This window comes from Pleurodeles waltl, chromosome 5, assembly GCF_031143425.1.
Source record: "Pleurodeles waltl isolate 20211129_DDA chromosome 5, aPleWal1.hap1.20221129, whole genome shotgun sequence".
NCBI lineage: Eukaryota > Metazoa > Chordata > Amphibia > Caudata > Salamandridae > Pleurodeles > Pleurodeles waltl.
In genome coordinates, this window is record NC_090444.1 from 1,169,064,496 (window position 1) to 1,169,079,309 (window position 14,814).

Consider the following 14,814-nt stretch of genomic DNA (forward strand, 5'->3'; position numbering starts at 1 on the left):
CCTGTAGCCAACCAGCACTATGTATGAGACAGGCTGTGTGTAATGGGGTTGGTTGAAATGTCAATGCACAGCTATGCACTGCAGGAGGCCGACAGAGCTGTGATGGAGGGAAAGCTTATGCTCAGTACCGAAGTCATGCGTTTGTTATGGCCGCAAGTAAGTGATAAGAGCTCTAGGCACATGGTATAACCTTTCCCATTGAGCCAATCAGGCCTACAACTTTTATCAATGGGTTCTTATCATAATTAACAAAGGGCTTCTGTACTGAGCATAAGCGTTCCTTCAGGCAACAATCATGCATTCATAAAATTACAAATATATACAAAATTACAATTGGCAAACAGTATTTAATCCCTCCTCAAAGGGGTAACGTGGATTATTACAGTGAAAATCTTCAAACCCACAGTTTGTCAGAGAAGGTAAATTACATCCAAATTTGAGCCTTCTATGGTAATCAGCAAGATTCTATAAAACAAAATACCTGTTTGCAGCCTTGAACACAGTATAATAACAATCCACCCTTGAAAGCCTGTTGGCTTTGGCAAATTATTTTTACTATCAGTCCCACAGCCTTTGTCAAAACTTTTCACAGTGGGCAGATCAGACCTTCTGAATCTGACAACACCTTCTCCAATGAACCAAAGGTATGTTTATTTTGAAAGGTTTTGACAAAGTCAGTCGACCTGACTTATTTATTGTGAAAAGCAGCTGTTAAAGCCAGCCAAAACAAACCTTTTAGGGATGGATTCTTATTGTATTAAAGAGTGTCGATGGATATTTTTTTGCAAGGAATCTCACAGATTGCTATAGTAGACACGAGTTTGGATGTTAGTACATCCTCTGACAAACCTATGGAGTTGAAGATTTGTAGTCTGATAGTCGTTGTTAAACCCTTTTAAGAGTGGTTGCATGTTGTTTTGTCAACTGTAATTTTGCCTGTATGCCTAATGGTTGCCAGGTTATGCACTATATAGTAGGACTGAGATGGCGATGGTGGCAAGGCAATGGCAAAGACTGGTGTAGAGATTGAAAACATTATTTCAGATATTTTAAATCTGATCTGTTCATAATGAAAACTTACAAAGACAATAAGCCAGACTTTTTGTTGTGAAAATGTTACTGACAATTGCAATTTTGTACATATTTATAACTTACAATTCAATGATCGTATGTCTTATGGTTATAACCATAACACAGTTACCTTATGAAAAAAAACTGCTGCTCAGAACTGCAGCCCTGAGAGTTTGTTATGGTGCAACGCCAATTGTAACGGTTGCAGACCCGATTGATTTATTGGCAAAAGTTTTGTCAGGCACCATTGAATTGATCCTTTTATTATGGAAAGCTACAACAAAGACAATATATTGTTTTTCTAAAAAGCATAGGTTAAAGGCAATATATCTATAAGGATGGATTGTAGTTACAAAGTGTTAAAGTCTGTTTACAGGTATTTTGTTACATGGAATCTCTCAGATTAGCTCAGAAGTTTAGGCTACAGCATATTTTAGTTTTTTAAACATTTATTTTTTAATGTATTTTGCAAATGGTTGTTGAGTTTGAAAATATGATCTATTGCAGATGGGTGAGCGGGGGAATTCAAGAATGGGTCAGCGGTTGTATGAATGAATGGCTAGGGACAGAGTCAATTTACTATGACATATTGAGTGTCTAAACTCACCAGTGAACGCTGGAGGCACTTTCAGGTCTGAGTTAGACCTACTAACATTGAAAGTACTTATATGTACTGTGCGAGTGCAAAGCCCTATCAAAAATATATAAACTGCTGGCGTCAGGCCGAAGTCAGTGTTTGCAGGAGGGGGTGGGATAGAAGATGCTCTGCACTAGAATGGAGAAGCATAGCCTTGCCACTTTTGAGGAAGGATACATCACACGCAAATTATGGTCAATTCCCTTGTGCAGGCTTCTCAGGCAGAGATACAAAGCTGAACTGCTTTCTGCCAGCAACAGTCAGATCTTGCGTTATGGCTAGTAGTCAAACTAACATACAACATCTCATTAATGCGGTTCCACCAGGCAGTACATTATATGTTTTGGCAATTTACTTCCTAAACGGACAAACAAAAATATGCATAAACTACCTATACGCCCAAAATCCTACATTTCTGAACTCGGGATAATAAAGGGAAGGTCTCATGAGCAATAGTAAATCGTGAACATGCTGTCAGTAATACTAGGCCCTTTATACCAGGGGGACGTTTGTGGCAGATCATGGGGATCCAGAAGAAATGTTCTCTCTTGTTCTCAAAGTCTTTCAGGCTTTACTTATTTCTCTGTTTACATGTGAAAAGAGATAGAGGAACATTCTGATGTTTATTTTATCTCTGTACCAGTTTGTTTTTTACAGCTAAAGATATCCCCTGGCAAATGTTTTGCTTAATGTACTAGGAGCCGTTATACCAGAAGATCTTCTATGATCTCATTATATTCAAAGGAAGATTGTTACACGTACAGTCACATCTGTTGTAAGCTACTGCACCCCTACACATGTTCACTGTAGTAATATTCCAACAAAATATGACTCACAATATAATAGCTACCCTTTTTACATTGCAGTACAAAACATTTTTGTAAAAGGTATGCTTTTTTTTTTTTTTTTTTTAATTAATGGTGGTTCACGCATTTTATCAATTCTGGAGAGAGGGGGCACTAGTTATAGTTACCTTAGGGCACGAGTTATAGTTACTTGACATAACTATGACTTGTGAATGCCAGTTATTTTGTTAGTTTAAAATAGTATGTTTTAACTGACATTTCACCAAACTATAAAGTCCCTTTAACCTTTGTTTTTTTCATTGGTGTGTGGGGGGTGTGAGGGGTTGTTGTGTTACTATTCCTGAGGGGACTTAGGTGCAATAACACAATCACGCTGTGGGGACTCGGATGTACTTTGGGAACCTGAATCCAAGTCCCCACAAGGTAATATCTTCCAAATGACAAGAAACATCTGTGTAAATTCTGACAATTAAAAAAAAATTGAGCTTGTGGGGACCTGTGTTTCACTGTGTGTTTATGTTTTTGCTCAACTCTGCCCCCGTAGACAGAAAGAAGTATTGCAGTCTGAAACACAGGCAGTTAAACATACTTCTGTAATCTGATACTGAAGCTTGTAGCAGGAAGGGCAGTGATCTCAAAGGAAAGGGGGGTCATATACATCAGCATTTGTGCTTAGTAAAGAGTTTATGCAGGTTAATGCAGCCATCTTTTATTTATTAAAATTAAAATGTATTTAATTAAGCTAATTCAAATTCCTTTTTTATAGAAAGTTGTTTCCACCATTTAAAAATATTGATAAAACATGTTTTGTTCCATGCTATTCAAAGAAATCTTCACAAATGAAGTTTGATTGATAACTGCAGCTCACAAGCTTAAACAGTTTGCTGACATTTTCCTGTTCGGGTGGGTGCACAGTATTTAGACTTGCAAAACAGGAGCATGAAGCTGAACTCGATTCAGCCATTTTAAGTGGATATTTTAGCAACACGTAAATTTTATGTTCTTGATTGATTTTAGCGGATGTACACTGCTGCTCCATAAGGTATGCTGACTGCATGAGTAGAAAGTGCACTTTTAATTTATCAATTGTTAAGATATTTAGGTGACGACTAACCAAAATCTGTGCATCTGCTGCACAGCACTGCACGAATGGGAAAATGTGCAGTGCTGCTTTTACAAACAATTGCTAGTCAATTATGTCATAGGTGTTTCTTGCACTAAATCAGCGATTCAAATGGAAATATAGAACTGCAGGTACTGGCTACTTAGAGTACCTGTATGCTCCTGAGATGTGCCAGTACTCTCCCATTAAATGTATTGCAGCCGTGATGAGAAGTGCAGGTATTCTCACTTTCAAATGAAAGAAGTGCAGGTACTCAGTACCTGGCCTTTTAAAGGACTGACTAAAATTGGTATTTGATTGCAATATTAAGCACTGCGACACAGTGTACTGACAAGGGATCATGTCTTGCATTACATTTGTTCTCGAGGCACACATTCCAGGACCAAGTTCAACATGATTATAATTAGCCAGGGCTGAAAAGCATTAAGGGGCATAGTTACTAATCTTTAATTCAATGCAGGGCAACATCCAAAGTTGCTGCGCTGCATTACATGAAAGGGAGACACCAGAAATGCTCCATATATACAAAATATGTAGCATTTCTGCTCTGTCCTTGTGCTGATGCACTCTGTGCAGCCTAGCGCCAACACAGGCACACTTGCATCATGCTGCAAGGGTGCCTGCTTTACAGGCAGGATTGTTTTAGTGCAGGAAGGGACTCTCTCCTGCATAAAAACAATCCTTAGAGGCATTTTCCTCTCTTTGCATGTGCTGGAGAATGCAGCACACGTCAAATGGTGAAATAACGAGGAGAACAAAATGAGTTTATCCTTGTTACGCCTCTCTGAAAAAGGTGTGGCATTTTGATGCAGTCCCAGGTTTACAAGTCTTTGTAAATCTGGGAATGCACCAAAATCAATTTTTGGATGCATAGGAGCACCTATGCTCCACCCATGGAATACCTCCTATGTTGAATTGCAATGTGTTGTGTAGCATTTCTTTACAAAGCCGTGCACGGTCAAGCAAATGAGGACTTGGGTGGCTTTGAAAATTCCAAATAAGCATTTGCGTTGTTCTGCTAAGGATAAATTAATCTAGTCCTAAATGCGTAATTTGGCGAAATTAAATGTTACATGTGTATACATGAATAGATATCCTGCTTGCTCAATATCTGCACTTGGCTTCGCTTGATGCTGGGATGCTAAGCAAATCTGTGCAAGGCTAGTTTACTGGCCATGAGTTTGGGTGGAATCCAAGTAGTATTTGTGCAGTTCCCATCCTGCAACACATTAGCACATTAGCAGAGATTTGGCACAACAAAAAGCATAGCAGATACTCACATTAAGTTTTGGAGCAAATAAACATGTGCATGAAGTTTGACTGGTATTGAAGTTTGACTGGTATTGTCATTTGTGTTGCTTTGCATCGTGCAGAGCTGCTAAGCTCCACAAAAGCTGCTCCTAGTCATTCAGGGCCTCCGGGATTGAGTTTTCACATCTGGTTAGTTCATTGTAAGAGTCTTGCAGTCTGATTTAGAGGAAGGTAGTAAGGAAACATCCTCCAAAATTCTGTAAATTTACTGACAACCTCTAGAGGCATATCGTCCCAATCATGAGTTTGGAATATGGTGCCACTACAATAGGTCCTGAAGCAACCACGTGATAGATGGAATGCCTGAATTATTCTCAGCCACAGGCAATCACTCGGCTGCATCCCAGTGTAGGAACCTGGTCTTCTATGTAGTGTGCAAAACTGTGTGGAGGATCCCGGAAACCACACGTTGGTTTACAGAGGTAAGAACCAGACCACCTAATGCTCTAATTTTTATGGTAGCTTGGTCGAGCAGTTAGGCTAATCTTAGGGAAGCGCAAAGCATTTGTTGTACTCACAGTAAATTAAATGAAGACACACTCAAAAGAATAACTCGAGACCAATTTGCAAAAATACTTCAGATTTTTATAACATTTTTAAGATCAGGATCATCAAAATTGGGTAAGCACTTTTTAAAGTTAGGAATTTTTAAAGTTCAGAAAATGTCTCAGTTCTGTGCATAATTATGCACCATAGGAATAAATTGAGAAATACTTTAAAAATGCATATACAATCAGGCAATGTGTTTACCAATGTCTCCTTTTGCAGATAGGTCGAGGTTGTCATGGGCCCTGTGGACCAGCTAGAGAAGTTCGGGTGGCTCCCGGTTTCGGCGGGAGCAGCTGCAGAAAGTCGTTGGAGCTGGTGCAAGGTCACTGCGGGGGACCACTTGGAAAAGCACTGCACAGGTGGACTTCGATGTGTGTAAAGTGGGTCCCCTTGGAGTGTCGAGGTCGCAAGGGATGGGGGACCCTTAAAACACAGTGGGATCTTCGGTACAGAGCACAGGCTGGCCGCGTGCAGAGCGAATCGGTGAGCCAGGAGCTGTGCGCAATGGTGCCCACGGAAGCAGGAGGTAGGTCACTTTGAGGGTCGCATGAAGGTCAGCAGGGGGACCCTGGTGGGAGGTCCTGGTGTCTTCTGAAGTCCCTCGACTGAGGCTTCCTTCTGGTCCTTTTTCAGTCTGGGGTGGACTGTCTTTCTGCTGGTCCTACATGGCGGGGCCAGTACCTGGGGCTATTGCATGGTCCGGCTACTGGAGGTCGCAGTACCACCAAACTTGGCACACTGGTAGGTTTTGTACTTGCGGTCCGTCAGGTGACATTTGGTCCGGCTGCGGCATCTGGTTCCTTGGTCAGCAGATGGTCAGCGAACTGGACTTCACTGTTCTTTTGGTCCTTGTTACAGGAGAGTGATGCTTTCCCTCTGAAGGGAGATCTGCGGCGATTTTTAGAAGAGTGGAGGTCCTGTGGGGGTTTGTAGAGTCCGTCCGATGTCCAAGCAACCCCTCAGCGGTGACTGTTGAGTCCTGGGTGCAGCAGGCATGGTTTGGCGCCTTCTTCTTGGTGCAGCAGGACTTCAATTCTTGAGCCTTGGGTCTTCTTTGTTGCTGGTCATTGTTTGTCCTTGGAATCGGAATCTCTGGTCTAGGGGTGCCCACTAAATACTGCATTTAGTGGGTGTTTAGGGATATACCTAGTAGTGACCAATGGGTCATCTACATTAGGGTGGCTACACCCACCAAGTGACCACTTCCTGTGGGCAGAAGTCACTTACGTACACCTGAATGGCTATTTTCCTTCCATGCAAGATAGAGGGAAATGAAATGGAGTGGTCACCTCGCTTGCTACACCTGAGGGGCGGTGCAAGCTGGGGCTGACCACTCAACCTGTCCTTTGTGTGTTTTCCAGCCGTTGCTCCTGCTAAAAGTGAGGGTTTGCAATGGGGGCAACCATCCGCTGATAGCAGCATGGCTGGGGGTCGAGTATCAAAGGCGGCAAGTCCTTTGAAGCTAGTCGGATGAGCTGTGCACATTTCTGTGGGAGCAGGTGAAACGCCTCTGCCCAGGAAGGGCTTTGTTCTCTGGACCCTGAGCGCACAGGCTCTCACCACAGGGTTCCAGAGTCTTGTCTGGTGGTGGCAGGCTGTTTGTAACCAGCAAGCAATCATGCCAATGTTAGTTAGATTTGCAGGGAGTCACCTCTAAGGTGGCCCCTGGGTACATTTTGTAATAAATCCAATACTGGCACCCGTTTGGATTTATCATTCTGAGTTATTTAATACCAAACAACCCACGGTTCAGAGTAGCCATCATGTAGCTGGGAAACTGGTACTGACCATTGTCCAGCACATGCATTTAAAATGGCTGCTCTACTCACTTACTATGTCCCAGATTTAGAAAGGATACAGTAGGGGTATATTGCTTGTGCATCTATGTCCCTCTAAGAAAAGCATTAAGGGGCATATTTACTCATCTTTCATTCAATGCAGGGGAGCAAGCAATGTTGCTGCACTGTATTGCATGAAAGGGTGACAGCAGGAATGCTCCATGTAAACAAAATATGTAACATTTCTGCTCTATCCTTTATCCTCTATACGTTGTGTAACATGTCTTTACAAAGCCATGCAAGGCCAAGCAAATGAGGACTTGCATGGCTTTGTGAATTCCAAATAAGCCTTTGCGTTGTCCCACTAAGGCTTAGTTAATCTAGGCCTAAATGTGTAATTTGGCGAAATCAAATGTTACATATGTATACATGATAGATATTCTGTTGACTTCAATTGAAGCTGGGATGATATGCAAATCTATACAATGCTAGTTTGCTGGCCGTGAGTTTGGGTGGAATCCAAGTAGTATTTGTGCAATTCCTATCCTGCAACAGACTTGCAGAGGTTTGGTACTACACAAAGCATAGCAGGTACTCACATTACGTTTTGGAGCAAAAATGATGTGCATGAAGTTTGGATGGTATTGCCATTTGTGTTGCTTTGCATCATGCAGAGCTGTGAAGCTCCACAAGAGCTGCTCCTAGTCATTCAGGACCGCAGGAGTCGAGTTTTCACATCTGGTTAATTTATTGTAAGAGTCTTGAAGTCTCATTTAGAGGAAGGTAGGTCACTAACTATGTCCCAGATTTGGCAAGGACATAGTAGGGGTGTATTGCTCATGCATCTATGCCCTCACATGAAGTATAGTGCTCTCTGCTGTAGAGCTTGAAGGCCTATCAGAGAGGTGACTTACCTTTTCTGCATGCAGTGTGTTGTGGACAGGTCACACAGGCCATGTCTGCCATGTTAGAAAGTGTTTTAGGATTGTACCAGGACACTCAGCCCGCAATGGCAGCGCTGAGTGCATCTGGATGCATGGCCCTTGAGGGTGGCATGATCTGTGCTGCTGCCCTCAGGGCCTACCTTTAGTACCCAAAGCCCTGGGTACCTAAGTACCATTTACTAGGCACTTACAATGGCAGATAAAGGTGTTGCCAATTGTATCAATACCTTTGCAGTTTTTAGGGAAAGAGCACTGGCACTGGGGACCTGGTTGGCAGGATCCCAGTGAACTCCAGTCGAAGTTGCATCCAGAAACCAGGCACAAAGTGTGGGGGTACTGCAACAGGGTGCGAGTTTCCCACACAACTCCCCCCAGCCCACAGGCCAGGAGACTCAGTCAATATCTGGGAGAGGCTTCCTAGTCTGTCAGGTGAAGAAAAGAAAGGAAACAGACTGGTTAGTTGCAGGGCCTAATCTGCCTCACATCCTACTGTCTACGTCATTACCTCTAGGGAAATTACCCACCTCAACAGCTATAGGACGAAATCTGAAATGTCTTACACCTGTATCACCAGTGTCTGCACTTTTTCATTCTGTCTTGGGGTCAGAGGAGTCCACCTCTGCCATCCCTATTTTAGCCAGTGCACCCCTAGCTTACCCAAAGAGGTCACCAGCAATTTGAATAACTCTACCATGACCAATAGGGTCAGGGGATAAATTATTATTTGGTGTGGGGTTAGACCACCATGCCAAGGACAGTGCAGCCATAAAGGCTAACACCCAGCAGAGGTCACTGACAACTGTCAGTGCCCTAAACAACACCTTTAGCTCCAAACTCACAGGGGACAGGGTTAACTTACAAGCCTCTTTGGGTTCAGGGGGCCTGTCTGCTGTAAGGGAATAGGGGTCTCTACATCCTGCAGAGAACATCTTTGCTGCCAGCAGAGGAGCCACAAACTAAGGTTGAACAAGGGCCTGCTAGTCAGGACTTCTTGGGGGCCAAGATGGGCTTCACCAGTTCCAATAGTGGAGTTCTTACCTAATGGAGCAGAAACTCCTTGGTGCCTTAGTTAAAGGTTGCCCACCTTTCATTTTCTTCTGCTTTTTCTTTTTCTTCTGGGGCCTACTTGCACTTAGTGCAGGGACTGCACCTCCAGAATCCTTGGAAGAGGACTGGCACTGGTCAAGGTCTTCCTTTGGGCTCTGACCAACCTCTAGGTGGTCATTTCCATGGAGACAGTCAAGGGGAGGTCTGTAATGACTACCACCCTTCTCTAGCTAAGGGATCCAGCTATCTCTATAGACACTACAGCTACTGGCCTATCAGTATCTTTCCCTGGGACAACCCTTACCCTAGCAGTCTTTCCTGGGATATTCTTGTTTGAAAGCATCAGACTGTCATGCACAATTGTGTGACTGGCACAGGTGTCTGTCAGAGCAGTGGCTGGGATTCCATTCACCTGTAGGTGGTGGAAGTATCTACTCCCCTCTGGAATATCCAATTCATCAGTGGGGCCCACTTTCCAGTTAAAGGCTATGAGGACCTCCTCATATAAGGATTCATCCTGAGTGGCTACGCTGGCTACCCTTCGGGATTTACTAGTGGGTATGTTGTCTGTGGTGTGGTGTTCTGTCTGTTAATAGTTATGCACCATGCCTTAGTGGCATCCCAGTTTTTACTCTGGTACCCACCTTTGTTGTGTGAGGTGTCCTTGGGCCCACCCTCCTGGACAGATTTGTGGGAACCTAAAGATTCATTTTCTTTATTTCTGTGGTAATCCATTTTTTTCTCTTAGCAGGGGCGGCTTCCCTGACTCTTTCTTTTGGTCACCAGTTTTGGTTTTGGACACCCTAGTTCTCACCCAATGTCCAGCCTTCCTCCCATACTCTTGGTGGGGGAGACTGGCCCCAAACTACTAGGTACAGGTGCAACTTTTCATTAGGCACAATTACTCAAGAGGTGTTCTTTCATCATCACATTATACAGCCCTTCATAATCATGTACCTTAAAGCCTTCTAACCAAACACCTGGCATCTTTACTGAGATGTCCACATATTCTACCCGGGACTGACTCTGATATTTTTGAGTCCCCTTGAATTTTATGCAGTATTCCTCAGTGGTAAATCCAAAGCCCCAATCAGGGTACCCTGCGGGGGTCATAGGATTTAGCATCTGTTTCTCTCAGCGTCAGGTGCCTATCCCTGCAGCTTCCTGAGAATAATTCCCATAACAGAGTGCCCCAGTGCTTCTTTTTGGATTTCCCTCCCAGTGCAGGCTCTTTCAACTGCAATGAACCACTTCTGGATTTCATATCCTTCTTGGTAGGGGGGATGGCTCCTTTTGGGAGTCTTAGGTTTAAAGGTCTCTTTCCCTCCTTATTTATAATTGTGCTGCCACCGGAGACTGGTGCTAAGCCAAGTTCTCTTCTTTTCATTTCTATTTCAAAAAGTTGAGCTTCTAAGGCCAACCTTTGGGATAACTTGTCTGAAGCCATATCCTCTTCAGAGGGGGCTCTTGGACTTGGGGCAGAGGAGCTACCTTTTTTCCCACCGTCACAGCGTCTTCCTCTCCACCAGAAGCTTCACCATCTACATTTTCTGTGGAGTGATCTTTCTCATACTGGGCCAACAGAAGCCTAAGCTTGTCTATGTTGGCACTTTTGTCAGTATGAATCCGGTACAGTTTGCAAACTTTCCTAAACAGGTCATAGCTATATGCCTGGTTTCAACTTTACTCTCCACCTCTCACCTAGTCAGTTTTAAGCTTTGTTGTTTCCTAGGTAAAGTAGCAAACTTGCACTGATACACAGCACATTTCATACTGCGGCGTGCCCAAGGATTGCGTTTCACGCCATACGTGGCACAGTGCAGCATTTCAATCTACCAGCGCAGCAGCCACCACAGAAAAGTGATTGAATTTTGTGCCTTACCATATGCATAACCACAGAGAATGAGTCTCATCATAAGGTACTACCTTTTCACTTCCGAAGTGCATCTACTGGACAATATACATAATGCCTACCTTGTGAAGCAGTTTTTTTTCGTGAACTATTCTAGTAATTTATATTTGCATACAATTATCAGTTGAACTTTAAAATGTATTTCACACAGCAAGTCACACAGCCACCACCCTTTTTACAATCACCTGGCAAACCATTAATCAAATTGCAACAATGGATAAGAATCTTTGGAAATTATCATGTAGCAATAGATGCTGTGCAATTTTCACCAGCATGCAAAGCAGCAGTTTTGTACAGTTTTATAAATCTAGAGGCGCAGTAGGTATTTGAAAACTTGCCAGAGATTGTTTCACAACAGGAAGCAGGAGATGGTTGAAATCAGTACAAAGAAGCTTTAACGCGTATGAAAAAACAATACGCCGAGGAACCAAGCATAATGCTTGAACGCCATAACTGTTTCAAAAGGAAAAAAAACGCGGACGAAAGCGTTGAGGGGTATGTGGCAGCATTACGAATTTTAGCTACTACCTGCGAGTTTGGGGAAAACATAGATACATGCATCCATAACCACTTTGTTTTTCTTGCTTTTCGAAGAAAATCCAGTAGATACTCAGCTGCAGAACCCCTACTTTGTTAGAGACTACTGATTTAGCCAAAGGGATCTAACGCTCCACGAGTTCCACTAAAGTCGTTCATGATAGTCAATCTTTCAACATAGTGAACTCTTCTGATATTTACACCGTTAATGCTGTGAACACAGGCTACAAAATGGGGAGACAGAGTGTAAAAAAGTCTCTTTACGTTTCAGATGCGGGTTAAAGAGTCATACAAGTGGTTACTCTGATTGCCCCGCTAGTGGTAAAAGATGCTTGTCTTGCATGAAAATAGGACATTTCCAAGCGTTTTGCAAACGTGGCAACAAAATCACCAAAGTTAAAAACTAAGCCCCTGGATACACAAAATAAGCATCATTCTGATGTGTCTATTTTGCATTCCTAATAATAATATATTTAAGAAGGGAAAAAAACTATTTGAATAGGTCTGGATGGAAGACCTTGATTCTTTCCTAACTGAGTATATCGTGACATGGCTTCCTCCTAAGAACATAGTTATTACATTTAATTTTATAGCCTTAGAACCCGCCGTAGCGGGCTCTACCGGCTATTAAAGGCCCGCTCCCCGCGTTAAATGCCCGAGCCGAAGGCGAGGGCATTTAACAAGGGAGAGGGACTTTAATAGCCGGTAGAGCCCGCTCCAGCGGGTTCTAAGGCTATTAGAACATTCTGCCACTCAGGGCAGAATGTTCTATTAAAAAAAAAATAAAATCACGGAGCCCGAGGGGATTAAAATCCCCTCGGGCTCCGTGAGGCTTTGTTCACAGCAACTGCGGGCTTTTACCGGCCAGTAAAAGCCCGCAGCACTCCATTGTTTTCAATGGAGCCCCCAGCATTCCAATGTTCTAATAACGAATAAGGTCAGATGAGCTCCTCATCCAATTTCCTGAATGGACTTTGTAGCCTTGTTCATGTTGTTGCCTAAGCTACATATATATAAAATCTGTATGTATGCTGTGCTTACTGTAGCGAATAAAGAAATACCTAGACACAATCACTCTTTGACTGACATGGTAATTGGTCTGGTGTGGGGCTACATCAGTGTTGGAGTAAATCCATAACTCTGCACTTTTAGGGATGTAATGCTGAGTAAGCCTTACTTTAGTGGATGTCAAAATGTGCGTCGTCCAGCAGTCCATTATGCAAGTATCCACAGCAGGTGCACTAACCCATAAACGTTCTTGTGTTACTCTGGGCTCTATCTGTGTTTTTTTTTTACTTTTTGTGTTCATTTTTTAAAGGTTTGCTAACAGTTTTAGTGGCCTTCTAATGTCGCACGTCCTAGTTATTGTGTTGAGCTGGGGCTACTTTCGGGTTGTTTTAGACAGGGGCTTGCGAATGTGCTGGTTTCTTTTCCATAAGTAAACTATTTGTTTATACTAAGGCTTTGGCAACATCAAAATCCAAGCACATCGCGTGCGTGCACAGGTAAATGAAGTCAAATAAATCAGGATTAATTATTCTGAACAAACGGAAAATCACTGCCAGGACAAAGCGGATAGAGAAAACAACATAGTATTGTTTCCCCTCCCTAAAACATTTCATCACTATATAGTATATTCAATAATCCAATACTTTAATGGAAACAGATGTAGAGTCGGTACAGCAGCTCTAGATCAGCATTTTGTGTTGCATTTTTTTCCCAGTCCAGTATGCCATAATTGCTTCCTATGCTGTACAGGGCTCCGCATTTGGTGTGTCTATTGCCCAGTTCGTTATACGCCTGCCACCCGGACTCACGGACGCTTACTAACCTGACACAGTCACTGGACCCTCTCCGGGGTGCACTCAGGCTGCTGCAAGAGTTCTGCTATGCCCTCTCTGACAACGAATCTCTTGTATCTTCTAGTAAGGGCTTCCTTCACACCGCATAGCTTTAGACAGACAGGATACCACTAAGCCAGCCCAGCCTGAAACGGCGGTGGTGTTGCCATGACGGCCAGAGTGCCAGGTCGGTCCCTTCCGGGGTTACAGGGCGGTGCTTCCGACTCAGTAGCAGCAGATTAATTGGACGTAACCTAAATGAAAGGGGCGTGGCCAAGGCGTGTGCACAAACCCTATAGGTCTATTAATGAACTGGAGCGCTAACCTTAAATTTCTTAGTATGCTGTTACAGTCTCCGTGCTGATGGACGTCAGTAGAATAGATCACTTTTTTACACAATGCGACGAGTACATAAAACAGTTCTTGTCTAAAATGTTCTAGGATTTAAATATGTGTGGGGTCTTTTTCACTGTTGTGTGATGCATACATTTACCATCGCATCTGTGAATGTCATATCACTGTCATCAATTGCACCAAGGGATATGAATCAAAAGGATTCATACATATTAAGTAAGTACAGCTAAAAAGACTTTAGGAGTACAGACGGAAAAATACCCTTTCCTGGTATCAACTACGTGGGAGCACGAACAGCTGCTGTGAGACCAGAAAATAAAACACAGTAAAGATTGGAGTACAGGCGGAAGTTCAGCACAAACAGCGGGTAACAGAGAATGGAATTCAACAGAAGAGCCTAGCGAGGACCCGTAAATAAATTCTGCCCGTAAGGAGCAAATGTTTCCTGGCGCCTGATAGGGTGACTCGACCACAGACAGTAAAGCTCCACAAGACTTTGCAAAGACTTCCTTGGCTAAAGATGCACTTGTGAAAGACAAAGCAAAGAGTCAGCAAAGCAGGTGAACTACTCACAGATGGAGAGGAAAAACTGCAAGCTCTTTGTATGGCAGTGAGCGCCGGCTCCTCATGCCCACTATGTCCCTGAGGCGGTGCAGCCTGTGTGTTAAGATGCACTGGATAAGAGACAAACGGAGTGAGCGAGCAAAAAGCTGGCAATTTGTGTCTTCAATTACATATCTGTAATTGCATTACTCGGAGTCCTTCTCCCTCTCTTCAGTCATTACTTTGAGGGTCCTCTGCCTCTTCCCAGAGCTACCAATCTCATATCAAGAAAACATGACATAAGACGCTCCTACCCCATCACACTTCTGTTTTAACTAAGTCACAGACTAAAACCTCAAGT

The 14,814-nt window shown here is 43.3% G+C and overlaps 1 protein-coding gene across 2 annotated transcripts in view; it reads right to left on the minus strand.

Moving 5' to 3' along the window:
- Positions 1-13,758, minus strand: part of TBC1D32 (TBC1 domain family member 32) — an 804,546-nt gene extending 790,788 nt beyond the window's left edge. For both annotated transcript variants that reach the window (XM_069235394.1, XM_069235395.1), the window contains exon 1: positions 13,547-13,758. The gene's annotated coding sequence lies outside the window, so the exon portion shown is untranslated. The remainder of the gene's footprint in view (positions 1-13,546) is intronic.
- Between the last annotated feature and the right edge of the window lie 1,056 nt (positions 13,759-14,814).